The following is an 18,051-nucleotide window of genomic DNA, read 5'->3' on the forward strand; positions in this document are numbered from 1 at the left end:
CATTGCCCTTCTTTGGAATTGGAATGAAAACTGACCTTTTCCACTCCTGTGACCACTGCTGAGTTTTCCAAATTTGCTGGCATATTGAGTGCAGCACTTTAACAACATCATCTTTTAGGATTTGAAATAGCTCAGCTGGAATTCCTTCACCTCCACTAGCTTTGTTCATAGTGATGCTTCCTGAGTCCCACTTGACTTCGCACTCTCAGATGTCTGGCTCTAGGTGAGCGATCAGACCACTGTGCTTACCTGGGTCATGGAGATCTTTTTTGTATAGTTCTTCTGTGTATTCTTGCCACCTCTACCCTTTACTTCCTATGAAATCAACACAAGTTTTGCTCTCCCTCAATTTCCCCCTAATCTCTGTAGACCCCTCCCACTCCAGTCCAGCAGACTTGATTTCTCTTTAGAAAAATCTGAAAGATAAATCACCTACTTACATTTAATTATACACTCCAGTCTGTGTTTGTGATGAATATAAGGAAATATGAGATCCAAGTTAATATATATACTGTATACAGTGCCTAACAATGAAACATAATGATTCAGAATAAGGTGAAAATGGTTCTGTTCATCAGCACAGAATCTTCCCTTTGAATTATCATATGGCAGCTAGCTCTGTCTAACCTCATGAATTTACCCTTGTTTTTAAATGTTGGTGTGTGTGTGTGCGTGTGTGTGTGTTGCTGATTGCCAACAGTACCAGATCCTGAATATTTACTTGACAGTATCAACATTGCTAGCATGACAGAAGTGCATGGTCCAAAGGAAGTAGGCGTGACCTTTCTAAACATCAAATTGCATATAAAATAAGGAATAATTACGACTCTTAAGGGATTGTTTTGAATATTTGAAGAAAAAGCAGTTAAAGAACCGAACCAAGTGGAGAGTAGATGCTAATCAAATGCTAGTTTCCTTCTGTTTTTCAGAGATACCAAATTACTTATTCAAGTAGTCACTCAGACTTTGGTTAATGATTAGCTAAAGAGTAAAAATGAAGATTTTTATTTTTTTTTCATTGAGTCTACTAGGACTGGTTTCATGTATGGATGGAATAAGCACTTAACATTTTATCACAATTAATTCTCCAAAAATTTTTTACTATACCTACTGCTAAATAGTAAATAAAATAATTTATCCAGTGGGATTAATTTCTAATGGTAAACATTTCAGGCCTTTAACACACACACACACACACACAATTTTTTTTTGAGAATTACTATACCTGCTGGCTTCCCTGGTGGCTCAGATGATAGAATCTGCCTGCAAAGTGGGAGACCTGGGTTCAGTCCTTGGGTTGGAAAGACCCCCTGGAAAAGGGAATGGCAACCCACTCCAGTATACTTGCCTGGAGAGTTCCAAGGACAGAAGAGCCTGGTGAGCTACAGTCCTTGGGGTTGCAAAGAGTCAGACATGACTGAGCTACTAACACACACACATACTACACCTGGTATTAAAATGGGGCTTCCTGGTGGCTCAGTTGGTAAAGAATCTGCCTGAAATGCAGGATATCCAGGTTCAATCCCTAGGTCAGGAAGATCCTCTGGAGAAGGAATTGGGAACCCACTCCAGTACTCTTGCCTGGGAAATGCCATGGACAGAGGACAGAGGAGCCTGGCGGGCTCCATGGGGTTGCAAGAATCTGACATGACTTAGCAACTAAACCACCACCACCGCTGTTAAAATATAAATAGCTGATATTAGCCCACTGTTGCATTAGCCAATCTGCATAAAGGAGTTTTTTTGAGATTAGTAAAACAGTAAGTCTGTACATCTTAAATGGCGGTTAAAAAGAAATCTGGTAACACAAGGAGCACCCCCACATCAAACTTATTTTGTTTGATTTCATAGTATTGGCCAGATGGTATTTTATAAAATTTGAGATACCAGCAACATTTTAAAAGGGAAGATCTCTCATGTAATTCCAGGTTTCTCTTTATAAGTGAAAAAAGTTGATCACGTTGGGGTCTCAGACATTCCTGGGTAATGAGCCACTCTCTGAGGAATGGAAAGAGTATTTTTTTTGTGGACTGATTACCCCAATAAAAAATCTTCAAATGGTTCAGTGTACCTCTGGTCATTGTCTTTTCATTTTTCCAAAAGCATCCTGTTAAGCTGTTCCTAGTTCTCAGCTTTAAAGATACACAGAAAATGTTTCTTCCAGAGCCATAAATACTCTTGAGGCCAAATTATAATAATATAGTATGATTTTTTTTATTCATTCCAGAATCCTAACAATTGAAAAAAAAAAAGAGAGAGAGCCATTATATTCTTCAATAGTAAGAGTTAACATTTAGTGAGTCTTTGACTATGTGCTAGAGCACTGTTCTAAGCATTTTACCAGCATCATTTAATATAATTCTCCCAATTACCTTGATTACACCCATTTTACAGCAGAACAGACTGGGACATAGAAAGGTAAATCCCCGTGACTTGGGTAAGGAGCCAGATTGGGATTTATACCTTGTCACTCTGACTCACAGTCTTCCCCACCACTGTCTAATATCACTTTCTCTGTATTGTCCCTTGTGTTGGCCTTGGTGCTTCAACTGGAGCCTTTGGGATCTATCGAAAGGTGAAAAATACAGGTGTATTGTCTCATCATTTGAGAAACAGAAAGATGGGCCCGCCGTGTTGCAGGACTCCAAAGACACAATTCACATCATGGGTTGTGTAAATGGTGCCCTCTGGAGTTGTGCAATGTACTGTTTGCACAGACACATGCAGTGGCCCTGCTAACAGATACTCCCTCACACAATTCCTTTATGATTTTTAGTGCCGCTGTGCTGTGTTCTGCTTAGTTGCTCAGTCGTGTCTGACTCTAGGCAACCCCATGGACTGTACCCCACCGGGCTCTTCTGTCCACGAGGATTCTCCAGGCAAGAATACTGGAGTGGGTAGCCATTCCCTTCTCCAGGGGATCTTCCCAATCCAGGAATGGAACCTGGGTCTCCCACACTGCAGACAGATTCTTTACCGACTGAGCCACTTGGTAAGCCCTAGGTGGTTCTTTAGGGTGAATTGAGATTCTCTGTAGCCATTTCTTCTGCTTCCAGCCATGTCAAGCAGTAGTTGAAGACATACATTCTCAGAAATAATCTCTAAGGAGTTGAAGGCGGGTTGCTCACAGATTATTTCCCCAGGATAGGAGAGCGGTGGTGGTGGCTTTTCTGTGTGGGCATAGAGCTTGGTCTGAAATGGTGATTCACCCTCCTCCAACAGAGCACGCGGTAACCCTGCAGCCAGATTGTGCCACGTGGTACGTGACTCCCCTTGAGTCGGGAGAGTCAAGTCACTCAGGCATTAAAGTTTAACCTTGTGGCCTACTTGCCAGTTACCAAAGAGCCAGAATTCCACAGCATTCCTAAAGCCCATATCAATTTCATTGTAGGCTTTAGGAATGTTACTATTTAAATAACAGTGACAACAATGAAGAAAAAGCGTTTGGTTATAGAGGCCTCTGTGGTATATTTTGTGCTGTTTTGAAAGAATACATCCATTTGTCCTTAAAGGTTTATTTCAAAGGAAAAATATCAATCGTACTCACTGAGCAATGGAGCAGAATAAGTCAGTGTTAATCCAGATATACCTGTTTTATTGTGGGTTGACATCTTGTCTTCCTATTTCCAGTTTCTCTAATTGGAGTAGAAACCTAACCCCAGTTCAAAACAGTATCCCCTGGGCCTGAATAGAAATAAAGTTGGCCTCTTAAGGACTCTCATCCTTCTTCCTCCATCATGGGGAAATGTTGGGTCGCCAGCAATATCGCTGTGCCTAAATCACTAGTCAGGTGTTTTAAAGGACAGTTTAACCAATCATTTTGGTACACCAGGCAACAATATTGTTTTAGTTTGGTCATTCAAGTACCCAAACTCTGAATTCATTATCTCATGATCTCATGTGTTCAGTTATTATAGAGAAATTCTAACCGCAAGGAGAGGAGTATTTTTCTTCCCAACTAAACTATTAGGTCCTCCCGGAGACAAGCCCATCTTGTGGTTTTCATTGTTCATGGGATCTAGACTGAACTGGATCATAAGTAAGTCATGAAGACTGGTTTCCTTACTTCACCTCATTAGCAAAGTGAAGTATAACTCATAATCATCAATGTACTGCAGGAAATAGCACACTATCTGGAAATATTAAATATGTCTTCTTGCATGAATCACTTCTTACTGGAATTCTCTTTCCTTCCAAAAACCAACACCAGGGCTCTGTTGTCCATGGCACATACTTTGGTCCTCAGTGTCTAGAGCTTGGGAGCTTTTTATGGGCCTATGAAAATATTTGAGAACTAAAAAGTAAAGTTATTGACTCCAAAATACAAAAAGAAAACTGCAAAATCCCAATTACAATTTAATTAAGTATTTAAAAATGTAACATTATATGAACTTCAATAATTGTCAAGTAATTATATAAAAATTTTGTTACATTTGGAAAAAAAAAACTTGTGGGCTGTTTTTTTTTTTTTTTTCATTTCATAAGAATTCTCAAATATGTCGGATGGTTGCAGAGAAATCAGAGTTAGTCATTAGCTAAATGAATTTAGTAGCCAAATAATTTCAAAGAAGAATTATAAAGATCCTTTCTAGATTTTCACAACAAAATCATTATATAATGTGGGAAGTGGATCCATTTTATTTTTTATTTTTTTGGATCTTTAATATCCAGGATATGATGTGTAGTGGAATTTACAAAGGAATTAAAACAGCCTTGCTTAAACTACTATCCATTTGCAAGATTATTTTTTAAGTAACTTCTTTTTTTTAACTAAAACCAAGCTGTCATTGTAATGCAGAGTTCCTATTAGGTAACTCTTAAGAAAAAGATCAACTATCTTCAGAGAGGTCTGTGTGTTAACCAGAACTGACTTAGTCCTGGGGGAAATTAACTTACTGAAGGACTGTCAGCTGAATGAAGACTTAAATTTCATGAACTTGGAGGAGAGAGCTTTTTCACATTCTCTTCCCGTATGGAGTAACAATCTGTTCTGAAAGTGGAGAGTGTTTTGGCATTATCTCTTCTAACTCATTTGCCTTCAACTTTCCATAAATCAAGTTCTGCCAATTACCATCTTTAAGATTCAACTTTTTGCAAAATTGTTAAACAAGGCACTCTCTTTGAGAAGACAGAGAATACACCATAGAGTAATTCCTCTGAAAATCACAGTTCTGTGTTGTATACAGTTATATTTTTAGAGTTCACTGCCTGCTTGGAATGAAGGCTGACTTTCTCCCCAGAAGAGCGCCGACTGATCCACAAAGTCAGGTTAAACAGTACCTGAGTCTGCTTGCCTATCCCTTGTACAGAAATTATCTGTTATAAAACCAAAATGTAACTGTAAGTATAATGTACCTATAGAAATTGTTCTTGAGCTCTAAAGGAAAATGAGTCTTCATTTTGGAAAAAAGAATCAACATAGTGAAATAAAGGTGTTTCTTTTTCCAAAAGTTTTTGTTGACTCCTACATTTATATACACACCTATAGTCTGGTATCTAAATACCTGAAATATTTATAAAGTTTTAATTCCTAGAATGAAAATAATGATTAATTTCTAACAATTTTGATGTCATGTCCACAAAAATAACTGTGACCAGGAGTGAAAGTCTATCCATCTCATCATCTTTATCTTAGGATTGATTTAAAAATTAAAAAAAAAAAAAATCCTCCTACTGAGGTGCTATTTGTGATGCTATTTGTTTAGTTCCTGAGGTCCTAGTTTTCCCCAGGTGATGTTTAGCTCTCCTAAAAGACAAATTCATGTCCTACTCTTAAGGCCTTGAGAATGGCAGCCAAGCTCCTCCAGGCCTCAGTTTCCTCAACTCTTTGATGGAGGAAACTAGTACATAGCTCATGAATTTGTGTATTTTCTTATTTTTAAATGTATATTATTAAAGTATAGTTGATTTACAATGTTGCATTAATTTCTGCTGTCCAGCAAAGTGATTCAGTTATATCCTCAGTCTCGTTCGACTCTTTGTGACCCCATTGACTATAAGCCCAACAGGCTCCTCTGCCCATGAAATTTTAGGCAAGAATGCTGGAACAGGGTGCCGTTTCCTATTCCAGGGTATCTTCATGACCCAGAGATCGAACTCACATCTCTTGCGTCTCCTGCATTGCCAGGAGGATCCTTTACCACCAGGCCACCTTGGAAACACGATTCAGTTATACACATACACATTCTTTTTCATACTCTTTTCCATTATGCTTTATCACCCGATATTGAATGCAGTTCCCTATGCTCTACAGTCGATATTGTCACTAATATGAGTTTGTTTTCAGTATTAATGAGATGACATGTGTGAGCGCCATATCCAGTGCCTGGTATTTGGTGAGCCTGAGTTCTAGCCACTTCTTCCACTCACCTTGCTGGGAAGCACTCTCTGGACTTCAGTTCCATCACCTGATAAATGGGTATATAGAGCCTTCATGTGGCTGATATAGACGTTATTATGTTAATAACCTCACTCCGTGACTCCAATCCATTTCTTTGAGCTCTGGCCAGAGCAGACTCCTCATCCAGAGGCACAGCTCTCTCATTCACGGGCTGATGGGTGGCTGGCTATGGCAGATATTACAGGTCCCCTCAAGCACCCTCTCATTTTCCTGCCAATAAAGATGTGGGAAAACTCTTCCCAGAAAAGCCATTTCTTTGAACTGAAGTACTTTATCTGGGTTTATAGCTCATGACATAGTAAACACTAAACACTTAAGAAAGAATCTTTTCCTCCTTAAAAATGATGCTGGGGTCAGCTCACTGATTGCCTAAGCTCCCTTCCAGTATGTTTCTTACCCAATTCTTTTTCCTTTGGGAGAAAATTTTTACTGTAAAGATGTGGGAACTCTGTTTTGGCAAAGAAGGTGTAGAAAATAGTTTTCAGAAATAGCAGCTTATGAAAAAGAAAACACACCAGACTCAGTTTTTGAATTCTGATTCCAGCCGGGAAGCATATGCCATAAAAGGGCAAAGGAAGAAAACTTTGAAAAGGCTTATCTACTGTGATTAACCAAAAAAATGTACTCTGTTGTTAAGCAGACAGCCTGTGAGCCATATTTTGTTGTAGGTACTGGGAATGCAGAGATAAATAAACCCCGTTCCTGATTGCAAGGGGCTTGCAGCTCTGTGGAAGAGCCCAGGTGTCTGTTCAGGACCAGACACTGGGGATACGAGGATGGGAATCCACAGTCCCTTCCGCTTTGCCAGATAAAGAGAGGATCACACTGTGACTGTGTTCCTAAGCACTCTGGTTGGAATTAGCATCAGAATCTGAACGTTTGCTTAACCCAAGGCACCTAATTCAAACTGAAAAACAATGGGACCAGAGAAGCTGACCCCGAGTTAACTTTTGACCAGAAAAGAGAGACCAAAGGGAAGAACAATAATGTTGCCAACAAAGCACTTGCAGAGATCTGCGAGTGGTAGAGAAGGAATCCTTGCACATAGGTGGATAACAGGTTGTCTCCTTCCATCCCAGAACAACCTGGGAGGAAGATAAGTGTGTTATCTCACAGGAGAAGAGTCGATTTAGGAGATTAAAGTTGTTTTCAAAGATTGCAGTCAAAATCAATTGTCTGAACGGTAACTGTGGAACTCTGCTGTCCCTATGATTGCTATTGTGTGCTGCCGACTATTATAAATACATTACACACAAGTTAAAAAATGTACATATAGAATATTAATCATCAGAATTAACCCAAGATATTCACAGAACTGAATGAAGCCAAGAAACTGAACTTCTGAGTTTGTCATGGAGTTAGTTGGTCTTTACCGCTGCTCGTGTTAGATCCTGAATGGAAATGGAGGTAGGGGAAGCAGCTTGGGCAGATTTCGGGCAAGCCATGTACGATGTGCATGTCTGTCATCATAGGAGAAGGCTGCAATTGATTCAATAAGGAAGAGGAGGCTGCTGGAAGTTTTCAAGCGAAATTTAACATTTTAACTTTTGTGTCATTGGAAAGTGAAAGTGAAGTCGCTCAGTCGTGTCCGACTCTGCGACCCCGTGGACTGTAGCCTACCTGGCTCCTCCATCCATGGGATTCTCCAGGCAAGAATACTAGAGTGGGTTACCATTTCCTTCTCCAGGGGATCTTCCCAACCCAGGGATTGAACCCGGGTCTCCCGTATTGGAGGCAGAAACTTTAACCTCTGAGCCAAACTGGAAGGTAACCCTAAAACAATACAGAGACTGAACCTTAGATGTATAAATGGGAGGGAAGAAAACTATTCAAGTCTATTATGTAAAGGGAGTCAGGGGCTGAAGGTCAAACTAAGATGGAAGCAGAAAACAATTTAATTTTTTTAAAAAGTTATGGAAGTATAGTTGATTTACAATATGTTAGTTTCAAGTGTGGGGCTTCTGTGGTGGCTCAGAGGTTAAAAAAAAAAAAAACAAAACCATCTCCCAGAGCTTGCTCAAATTCATGTACACTGAGTTGGTGGACATGAGTCATGTCCACTGAGAGCCACCTGGGAAGCCCATTGAACCCTTGAAAGTGTTAGTTGTTCAGTCGTGTCCCTTTCTTTGCGATCCCATGGACTGTAGCCCACCAGGTTCCTCTGTCCATGAAATTTTCCAGGCAAGAATACTGGAGTGGGTTGCCATTCCCTTCTCCAGGGAATCTTCCCAACCTGGAAATCGAACCCCAGGTCTCCTGCACTGCAGGCAGATTCTTTACTGTCTGAGCCACTACTACATGCCAAATACTTTGGCAAGATTTTATGTGTCTCATTTAATCCTCAAAACCCTGTTTTATCTCCATTTTATAGTCTAGGAAACTGATACTTAGAGAAGATTAGTAACTTGTTCAAGACCAAACAGCTAGTCACCAGTGGTGTTTGGATTGGCACCCAGGCAATCTAACCCCAAAGGCTACTTTTTAACCTGCTCCTGTATACCCTCTATTATGTCTATTAGTTATTATGTCTATTAGTTAAAATAGACATTGTCTCAAAGAGCAGACCTTTTACATTAAATAGATCTTATTTGTGATGTGTGATCAAGGGGAAATTACTTGAGTTGCCTGGATTGTTTTACCATTACCATTACTACAAGCTAGGAAAAATGTTATCAAACAAATGTAAATTAAATGAGCCCTCTGAAAATTTGCTTTCTAATAAGTCAATTTCCTTCATTATCTAAAGCGTCAGGTGTTAAATTACCATTAAAGCACATTCTATGTATATTTACTTTTGACACTTTTTTTCCAAATTCTATTTTAATGAAAACTTGCAAGTTGTCTCACAGTGTTAGAAACAAGGGCTTCAGTTGGCAATGTGATGTTTCCAGTTGTTTGATCTCTTTTAAAAGATTTAATTCAATTTTAGAATATAGCATTGTCCTTTAAGATAGGTAAATAGCATTAGAAACCACTTGATTAAACATAGGGTCTAGTATGAATCTGAAATAGGAACTAGAGATATAATATGAGCTATAATTAGGGTAAGTGCTAATATCATGTATATACATTTCAACAAAGTAACAGCTATAGAGATGACTTACAAGAAAACAAACCAGACATTGGTCAAGGCAATATTTTTACTCTTGACTGTGTCTATGTAACAGCATGCAACACTTTATGGAGAGTCAGGGATGGTTTAAGGAAGTACATCGATTTCTCAAGTTGAGAATCCTTGTCTTAACTTTTATTTCTAATGCTTTGATTTGCTCTTTAAGAATGAGACATTTAGAACAAGACTGGCTATCAACTCCTGAATATACCATCAAAATTTAATCTTTTTGATTCCACTTACATCAGTACTTAAATTTATGGAGACGGTGCAGAATGGTGGTTGTCCAGGTTTGGGAGGAGAGGGAATTGGGTATTACTGTTTAATGGGTACTACTGTGTTACAGTTTGAGAAAATGAATGAGATGGATGGTGGTAATGGTTGCCTTTTCCACAACAAACTGTGGAAAATTCTTAAAGCGATGGGTATACCAGACCACCTGACCTGCCTCCTCAGAAATCTGTATGCAGGTCAAGAAGCAATGGTTAGAACTGTACATGGAACAACAGACTGATTCCAAATTGGGAAAGGAGTACATCAAGGCTGCATATTGTCACCCTGCTTATTTAACTTATGTGCAGAGTACATCATGTGAAATGCCAGTCTGAATGAAGCACAAGCTGGAATCAAGATTGCTGGGAGAAATATCAATAACCTCAGGTATGCAGATGACACCATCCTTATGGCAGAAAGCAAAGAAGAACTAAAGAGCCTCTTGATGAAGGTTAAAGAGGATAATGAAAAAGTTGGCTTAAAGCTCAACATTCAGAAAACTAAGATCATGGCATCCGGTCCCATCACTTCATGGAAAATAGATGGGGAAACAATGGAAACAGTGACAGACTTTATTTTGGGGGGCTCCAAAATCACTGCAGATGGTGACTGCAGCCATAAAATTAAAAGACGCTTGCTCCTTGGAAGAAAAGCTATGACCAACCTAGACAGCTTATTAAAAAGCAGAGACATTACTTTGCCGACCAAAGTCCATCTAGTCGAAGCTATGGTTTTTCCAGTAATCATGTATGGATGTGAGAGTTGGACTATAAAGAAAGCTGAGTGATGAAGAATTGATGTTTTTGAACTGTGGTGTTGGAGGAGACTCTTGAGAGTGCCTTGGACTGCAAGGAGATCCAACCAGTCCATCCTAAAGGAAATCAGTCCTGAATATTCATTGGAAGGACTGATGCTTAAGCTGAAACTGCAATACTTTGGCCACCTGATGTGAAGAACTGTCTCATTGGAAAAGACCCTGATGCTGGGAAAGATTGAAGGTGGGAGGAGAAGGGGATGGCAGAGGATGAGATGCTTCGTTGATATCACTGACTCAATGGACAAGAGTTTGAGTAAGCTCTGGGAATTGGTGATGGACAGGGATGCCTGGCATGCTGCAGTCCATGGAGTCACAAAAAGTTGGACATGACTGAGTGACTGAACTGAACTAAACTGAATGGTTGTCCAACAATGTGAATGTATGTAAGGCCATTGACCTGTGCACTAAAAAGGGTTAAACTGGTAACTTTTATGTTATGTATGTTTTACCATGATAAAAAAAATACTGTATCTTGACCTATACTTAGAGAGGGTCAAAATATATTTAGCAACTGGATATATAAAGATAATTTTTAAATACTTGAACTTAAATTGACATAGCCAATTCCTTCATTTTAAAGTAAAATCTATAGATTTCTAGCTTCAGAATGGTGGATAGATGACCTCCCCACCCATTGTTTTTTTCTAAAAATATCACCCAAATCAATAACATGAGTGAATTCCAAAAACAGGGATAGTACAGAGGTATGTATAATGTACACCCAACCACAGGTCTTAACTCTCTGGATAGTCAGCATATCCCACGTCTCTCCCCATGGAAGACAAGAGGTTTTGCAGTAATAGGCAGAGAGGCCGGGAAGGATAGCTGTGCAAACTGTGTTTGGAGGATGCTCCAAAAGTCTGCAAACTGAGCATGCAGACCTCCATTTCCCTTCTCTTGCCCACATCAGACCACTAGCAGGATGACTTAATACCCATCCCTAGAAAAGACAAACCACCTCAGAGGGAAAAAAATCATACAGTGACATTTAGGGTGGTCAAATAAAATACCTGCTGGGCACCCAATCTCACTACAGCAAATTCCCCAGTGCACAAGCCTCACCCAGGCACTCGGAGCCTCCATCATCTTTCTAGGGCTCAACCTCATATGTGACCTCAGGCCAGGGATCAATGCAGGAGTTTGAGAATCCTACTCTCACCATTGATGAGCTATTTGCATGCATTTCTTTAATATCATTTAAATACTTAATTGAAATGAGGTTTAATTTACAGAGATACACGTAATTTGAGAATAATGAAGAACATGAAGAATGAAGAAGAGAGGGTTAGAATATAAAGGAAATACAACAGCACTTATGAAACTTTAAACAGCTTACTTGAGCCATACAATGCAGGGTGTTTTTTTCTTTTGATCCCATATTTTGAATTAGTACATAGTTCTGAGAGTTATTTACAAAGTACATATCCTGTCAACATTACTGATCCCAGGCAAAAGTGCTTATGCCAGTTTTAAAAACTAGTTTTCTGCACCTTTTGATTGACAATATAATTGGTTGACAAATGTTGAAATCTATACTATCAGAGATCTCACATATTGTTACCTTTTAAAATAGTCATTTGTTAGTCAGGATTACTTAATGAGGTAATCAAAGTGCCATCTATTGTGGAGGTAACCACAAGTGACTCTAGGACTATGGCTGAACATCTTACACACTTCACAGCTAACAGAGTCGTAACCTTGTCATGTATACCCTCATTGTAGTGTTTATGAGCCTAAAAACAAGAAATGAGGACAGTGAACTTAGACTGTTTAATCCTGGATATCTTGAAAATCTAGAATTTACTGGCAGATGGACAAGGAGTGAGGTGCTATCTTGTGATTTTGATTTAAATTTCCCTGATAATTAGGGATGTTGAACATCTTTTTATGTACCTACTGAGCATCTATATGTCTTGTTTTTTTGGGAAAATGTCTGCTCAACTCCTTTGCTCATTTATTAATCATATTATTTGGGTTCTTCTGCTATTGAGTTGTACGAATTTTATATGTATTTTAAATATTAATACTTTATCAGTTATGTGGCTTGCAAATATCTTCTCCATTACATAGGTTAAATTTTCACTTTTGTGACATTGTGATTTATAAGAAACATACATTTGGTCATTCGGATGACCAGAATCTGTTTCTAATACAGATTAGGTCTTTTTCCACTGGTTCCTGGTTCACAGCTCTTAAAACCTTTGGAATTTCCTATGATAAGAATCATAAAAGTATCTTTTGTTATGCTAATAAGGTAACTTCTGGAAAGTCCCTAGGGAACTTAAAGAAGGGGACTAGTTGCTAGTGGAACCAACCAATCCTTTAGAAAGTTGGAACTTTCATTTTCACCCAGACTTCTGAGGGGGTTGGCTGGGAGAGAGGCTAGAGGTTGACTCAGTCCTCAAAGACCAGTGATTTAATCAGTTATGCCAGTAACAAAGAAGCCTCCATAAAAACTGGAAAGAATAGGGTTCAGAAAGCTTTAGGATTGGTGAATATGGGGATATGGGGGCAGAGTGATGCACTAAGAAAGAGTGTGGAAGCTTTGTGTCCTTTCCCCATACCATGCCCTACATACCTTTTCCATCTGGCTGTTCCTGAGTTATATCCTTCTATCATAAACCAGTAATCTAGTGAGTACATGTGTTTCCTAAATTCTTGTTAGCATCTCTAGCAAATAAGGAGGGGATCATGGGAACCTCTGATTTATAGCCAATTTTTCAGTAATGCAAGTAACAACTTGGGTTTGCAACTGACATCTGTAGAGAGCAGGAGGGCGTCTCATGGGACTGAGCCCTTAATCTGTGAAATCTGATATTATCTCCAAGTGGATGGTGTCAGTATTGAGTTGAATTCTCTGACACCCTGCTGGTGGTGTCAGATAATTGTTTGTTGATATGGGAAACTCTGCATCTCCCCCCAGCCCCAAACACAGGTTACAGTTGGACAGTTGGAGAGCGGAGTGAAGGGAGTGAAAGTCACTCAGTCGTGTCCAACTCTTTGCGACCCCATGGACTATACATATACAGTTCATGGAATTCTCCAGGCCAGAATACTGGAGTGGGTAACTGTTCCCTTCTCCAGGGGATCTTCCCAACCTGGGAATCGAACCCAGGTCTCCCACATGGCAGGTGGATTCTTTACCAACTGAGCCACCAGGGAAGCCCATACACTTCGATGCAGAACCCAAAAGGATTTTGTTAATGATTTCCTTTGCTATGCAAAAAATTTTTTAGCTTGATGTAAAAGATTCAGTGCAGTATCTATTAAAATTCCAACAGCATTCTCCACATAAATAAAAAAGACACTCCTACAATTCATATGGAACCCCCCCACACACATACACACACACACACACACAAACCACAAATAGCCAAAGCAATTTTGAAATAGAAGGACAGAGCTATAGGCATCACATTTCCTGATTTCAGACTATATTAAAAGGTTATAGTAATCAAAACAGTATCAGTTCACTTCAGTTCAGTCGCTCAGTCATGTCTGACTCTTTGTGACCCCATGAATTGCAGCATGCCAGGCCTCCCTGTCTATCACCAACTCCCAGAGTTTACTCAAACCCATGTCCATCAAGTTGGTGATGCCATCCAGCCATCTCATCCTCTGTTGTCCCCTTCTCCTCCTGCCCCCAGTCCCTCCCAGCATCAGGGTCTTTTCCAATGAGTCAACTCTTCACATGAGGTGGCCAGAGTATTGGAGTTTCAACTTCAGCATCAGTCCTTCCAATGAACACCCAGGACCGATCTCCTTTAGGATGAACTGGTTGGATCTCCTTGCAATCCAAGGGACCCTCAAGAGTCTTCTCCAACACTACAGTTTAAAAGCATTAATTCTTCAGCACTCAGCTTTCTTCACAGTCCAACTCTCATATCCATACATGACCACTGGAAAAACCATAGCCTTGACTAGACAGACCTTTCTTGGCAAAGTAATGTCTCTGCTCTAGGTTGGTCATAACTTTCCTTCCAAGGAGTAAGCGTCTTTTAATTTCATGACTGCAAAACAGTATAGTACTGACATAAAAACAGACCCATAACACAATGGAACAGAATAGAGTCTTGAGACTTCCCTAGTAATCCAGCGGCTAAGAATCTATGCTCACAATGCATGGGGTCCAGGTTCAATCCCTGATAAGGGAACTAGATCCCCCTTGCTGCAACTAAAAGATCCTGCATGCTTCAACTAAGACCTGGCACACCCAAAGAAATAAATGTTAAAACAAAAAAAGAATAGAGAACCCAGAAATAAACCCATGCATTTTTGGTCAATTAATTTTTAATAAAGGAGCCAAGAACATACACTGGGGGAAGGATAATTTCTTTAATAAATGATGTTGAGAAAACTGGATAACCACATACAAAATAATGAAATTGACCTGTACCTTACACTGGTCACAGAAATTTACCTGAAATGGATTAAAAACTTACAAGGCCTGAAACTTAACATTCCTAGAACAAAATAGGGAAAAACTCCTTGACATTGGTCCTGGCAGGGCATTTTTAGATATATGACACCAAAAGCACAGGCATCAAAAGCAGAATTAGACAGGCAGGATTACATCAAAATCATGATAATTACTTTTCTAACCTGACATTTTACAAAAAAGGCTGAAGGTCAGAAGCATTCAAAATATAATACTCTTGAGCTTTCCCTCAGGAGTTAAGGAACTTAACTCCAAGGAGGTTTATGCTTATAGAAAAGTCCTTGAATCCAAATGTATATAAGAGAAACAGCTCAAAATCTGCTACCGATTCCCCTCCAGATAAGGGCAATGCCACATGATTCCTCAATAAGTAGGAAATACTGTAAGAGTTCCAAGTGTCTTTTTCTTATTAAATACTTGAGTACAATGTAGAATGCCAGGAAACTGTAGAAGCAACAAAATAACAAATCTGCGGCTCCACGTTCATTCTTCCTACAAAGTTACTTGACAGTAACTGATTTTAAGCACATTTGACAGGCCTGTATATTTTGTTACATCATAACATGGTTCTCAAAAGTTGTGATCTGAAAATAAGAGTTTACTCAAAGGATGGAGGTTTGAAAGTGGGCAGAGTATTTCAAAGTAATAACATCTGAAAAAAAAATCGAATTGTGTAGTAATTAACATACTGTCTAACTGTTAATGAACTTAACAGTTCATTCAGTTGGTTTCAGTTATTATTTTACGTTTAATTCTTGGCATTTGATAACTGTCCTTAGTCCCACAAATTGTGCTTGCCATTGAATAAAAGGGAGGTTTTAGGGTGTACCCAGTCTATTTCCCTGCAGTTGATGCTTTCCACAGGAGTGTTGCCCATATTGCCTCCTGACCACCATTAGTATGGGAGAGATTTTAGGTGATATTTGGATGTTTTTTTAAAAATTAACACTTTTATTGGGGGGAAATGCAATCAGCATATCACCCATTTAATCAAAGAAATACAAGCTTATTGTTTATGTTATTTAAGTTAAAAGAGAATGAGTCAGTGAAGAAAAACATCAAGTCATGATGGTGTGTGCATGGTATAGATGCCAGCAGGAAAGAACTTGTAGAGGTTGTGTCCAGATGCCTGAAGTTTAGGGAACATGATACCGCACAGTGGTTGGAATCAACCACATGTATACGGTTGGATGACCATGATGAACATAAACATCTGTGGTACAGTCCTTTGAAATGTTGCAGTGACAGTAGTCAAACAGAAGCCTATATAACACTACACAATTCAGTATATCAGGAAAATGCTAGAAACCATAGTAGCTTCTATATCAAATGCATGTTCTCCGATGCTAGAAATCATAGTAGCTCCTAGATCAAATGCATGTCCTCTAGAGCCCTCCAGACAAGGTCCACGTGTTTCCTAAAGTCCCTAAATTCTCCCCAGATTCAGGTATCCTCATTGGCCATTGTGTACACCGTCATATATTTGTGTACTAACAGGAATGTGTGTGGGAGGAAGCAGTGCAATATCCCTCCATTCTGAGGAGCTCTTCAGAGGAAATAATATGTGATACTCAATTTATAAAACATTATTTCAGAAATTACCCTATGGGGGGAAAATTCCTTAGACTGGAGAAAACACTGTAATATCGAACAAGTACTAATAGGGTTTTAAAAAATTGTGATCATTTTGTCACTACCTTAAAATCAGGGATAAGAGCAAAATTAAAAATTTCAGTCTCTATGGCCTTGTACTACTGTGCTACTGGGTACTATTGTGCGTCTGTCTTTTTCTGTAATGTTAACCTTGATGGATGCATCTAAGAAGCTTCCAGTCTTGTGGCTTGTTGCATATGTTGTCAGATTCCCCACTATTTAAACTTGTTTTCTTTGGGGACAGGGGTGATGTATTAGTCATTAAAGGACTGTTATATAGTGGACCCAACAAATGGGTTAGGATTTTCAGAGATACATTCTTGGAATACGTGTAACGTTGAGTAGAACCCAGGATAGCACTAACCTAAAGAGATTAAGGATGTGTTTCTGACAGGGAAGGGACTGCCAGTGAGCTAAGTAATCTCACTGGGACAGAAGAGCTTTCTTGGGGATGGTAAAACAGAGGACTATTTTAGGAGAGTTTTTAATTTTTGGTTAACTTATTTCTAATTGGAGGATAATTGCTTTACAATATTGTGTTGGTTTCTGCTGTATATCATCGTAATCAGTCACAGGTATACGTATGTCCCCACCCTCTTGCACCTCTTTCCCATCTCCCACCCCTTCCCACCCCTCAAAGTTATCCCAGAGCGCTGGGTTTGGGCTCCCTGTGTCATACAGCTATTTCAAGAGAGTTTAACCCTCAACATTCAGACATTTCATTTGTGATTACTGTTACTTTCTTTCTGAATTATCAACAAGAAGGTATTTGCTGGGCCTTACACGAAAGAGAACAGTACTTCAAATAAGTAATAGTGGTTAGTTACTTTTACTTAGTCTGGGTTTTTTTTTTTTTCTTTTTTCTCTACATTAAAATTCCAAGAAAAAAAAAAATAAACCTCTCTTCATAAGCTCCCTCCCTCCAAAGAGGGGAGTAGTTTCCCCAACTTTCTTTTGAATGTCTGAAAGTATGTGATTGGTCAACCTCCCTTAAAGTGCCAGCAACTGTTTAACGTGGGACAGAGCCAAGAATCTGTGAATGGCCCTGAGCAGTCATAGGAAAACTGAAAAGCTTAAGGAGATATGGCCAGCAGTTTATTGGCATTTACCTGAAGTGGCCTGAGAGGGGACTAAATAATAAATGCACCTTGAAGTGTGACCGGGGAGGAGGAGGTGAAGGGTTTGCTGTAATAAGTAGCCAGAGGTCTGGCCAGATGCCTTACTACATTAATTTTCCAAGTCCTTTGGGTGGGTCACACTTGCGCTACAATATCCTGTCTGCAAATGCTAAATAAATACCAGGATCACGTCAGGCTAAAGAACCAACGTACTAACTAATGTCATTTAAGAAATCAGGA

At 39.3% G+C, this 18,051-nt stretch overlaps 1 protein-coding gene and 1 non-coding gene across 10 annotated transcripts in view; one reads left to right on the plus strand and one right to left on the minus strand.

Moving 5' to 3' along the window:
• The window catches only part of PDE4D (phosphodiesterase 4D), a 1,564,543-nt gene that overhangs the window by 1,252,892 nt on the left and 293,600 nt on the right, over window positions 1-18,051 (plus strand). The gene's annotated exons all lie outside the window — the stretch shown is intronic.
• TRNAG-GCC lies at window positions 13,693-13,764 on the minus strand. Its single transcript has one exon. It is a non-coding gene; the product is annotated as a tRNA-Gly (tRNA).

This window comes from Cervus canadensis, chromosome 16 (assembly GCF_019320065.1).
Source record: "Cervus canadensis isolate Bull #8, Minnesota chromosome 16, ASM1932006v1, whole genome shotgun sequence".
NCBI classification, from domain to species: domain Eukaryota; kingdom Metazoa; phylum Chordata; class Mammalia; order Artiodactyla; family Cervidae; genus Cervus; species Cervus canadensis.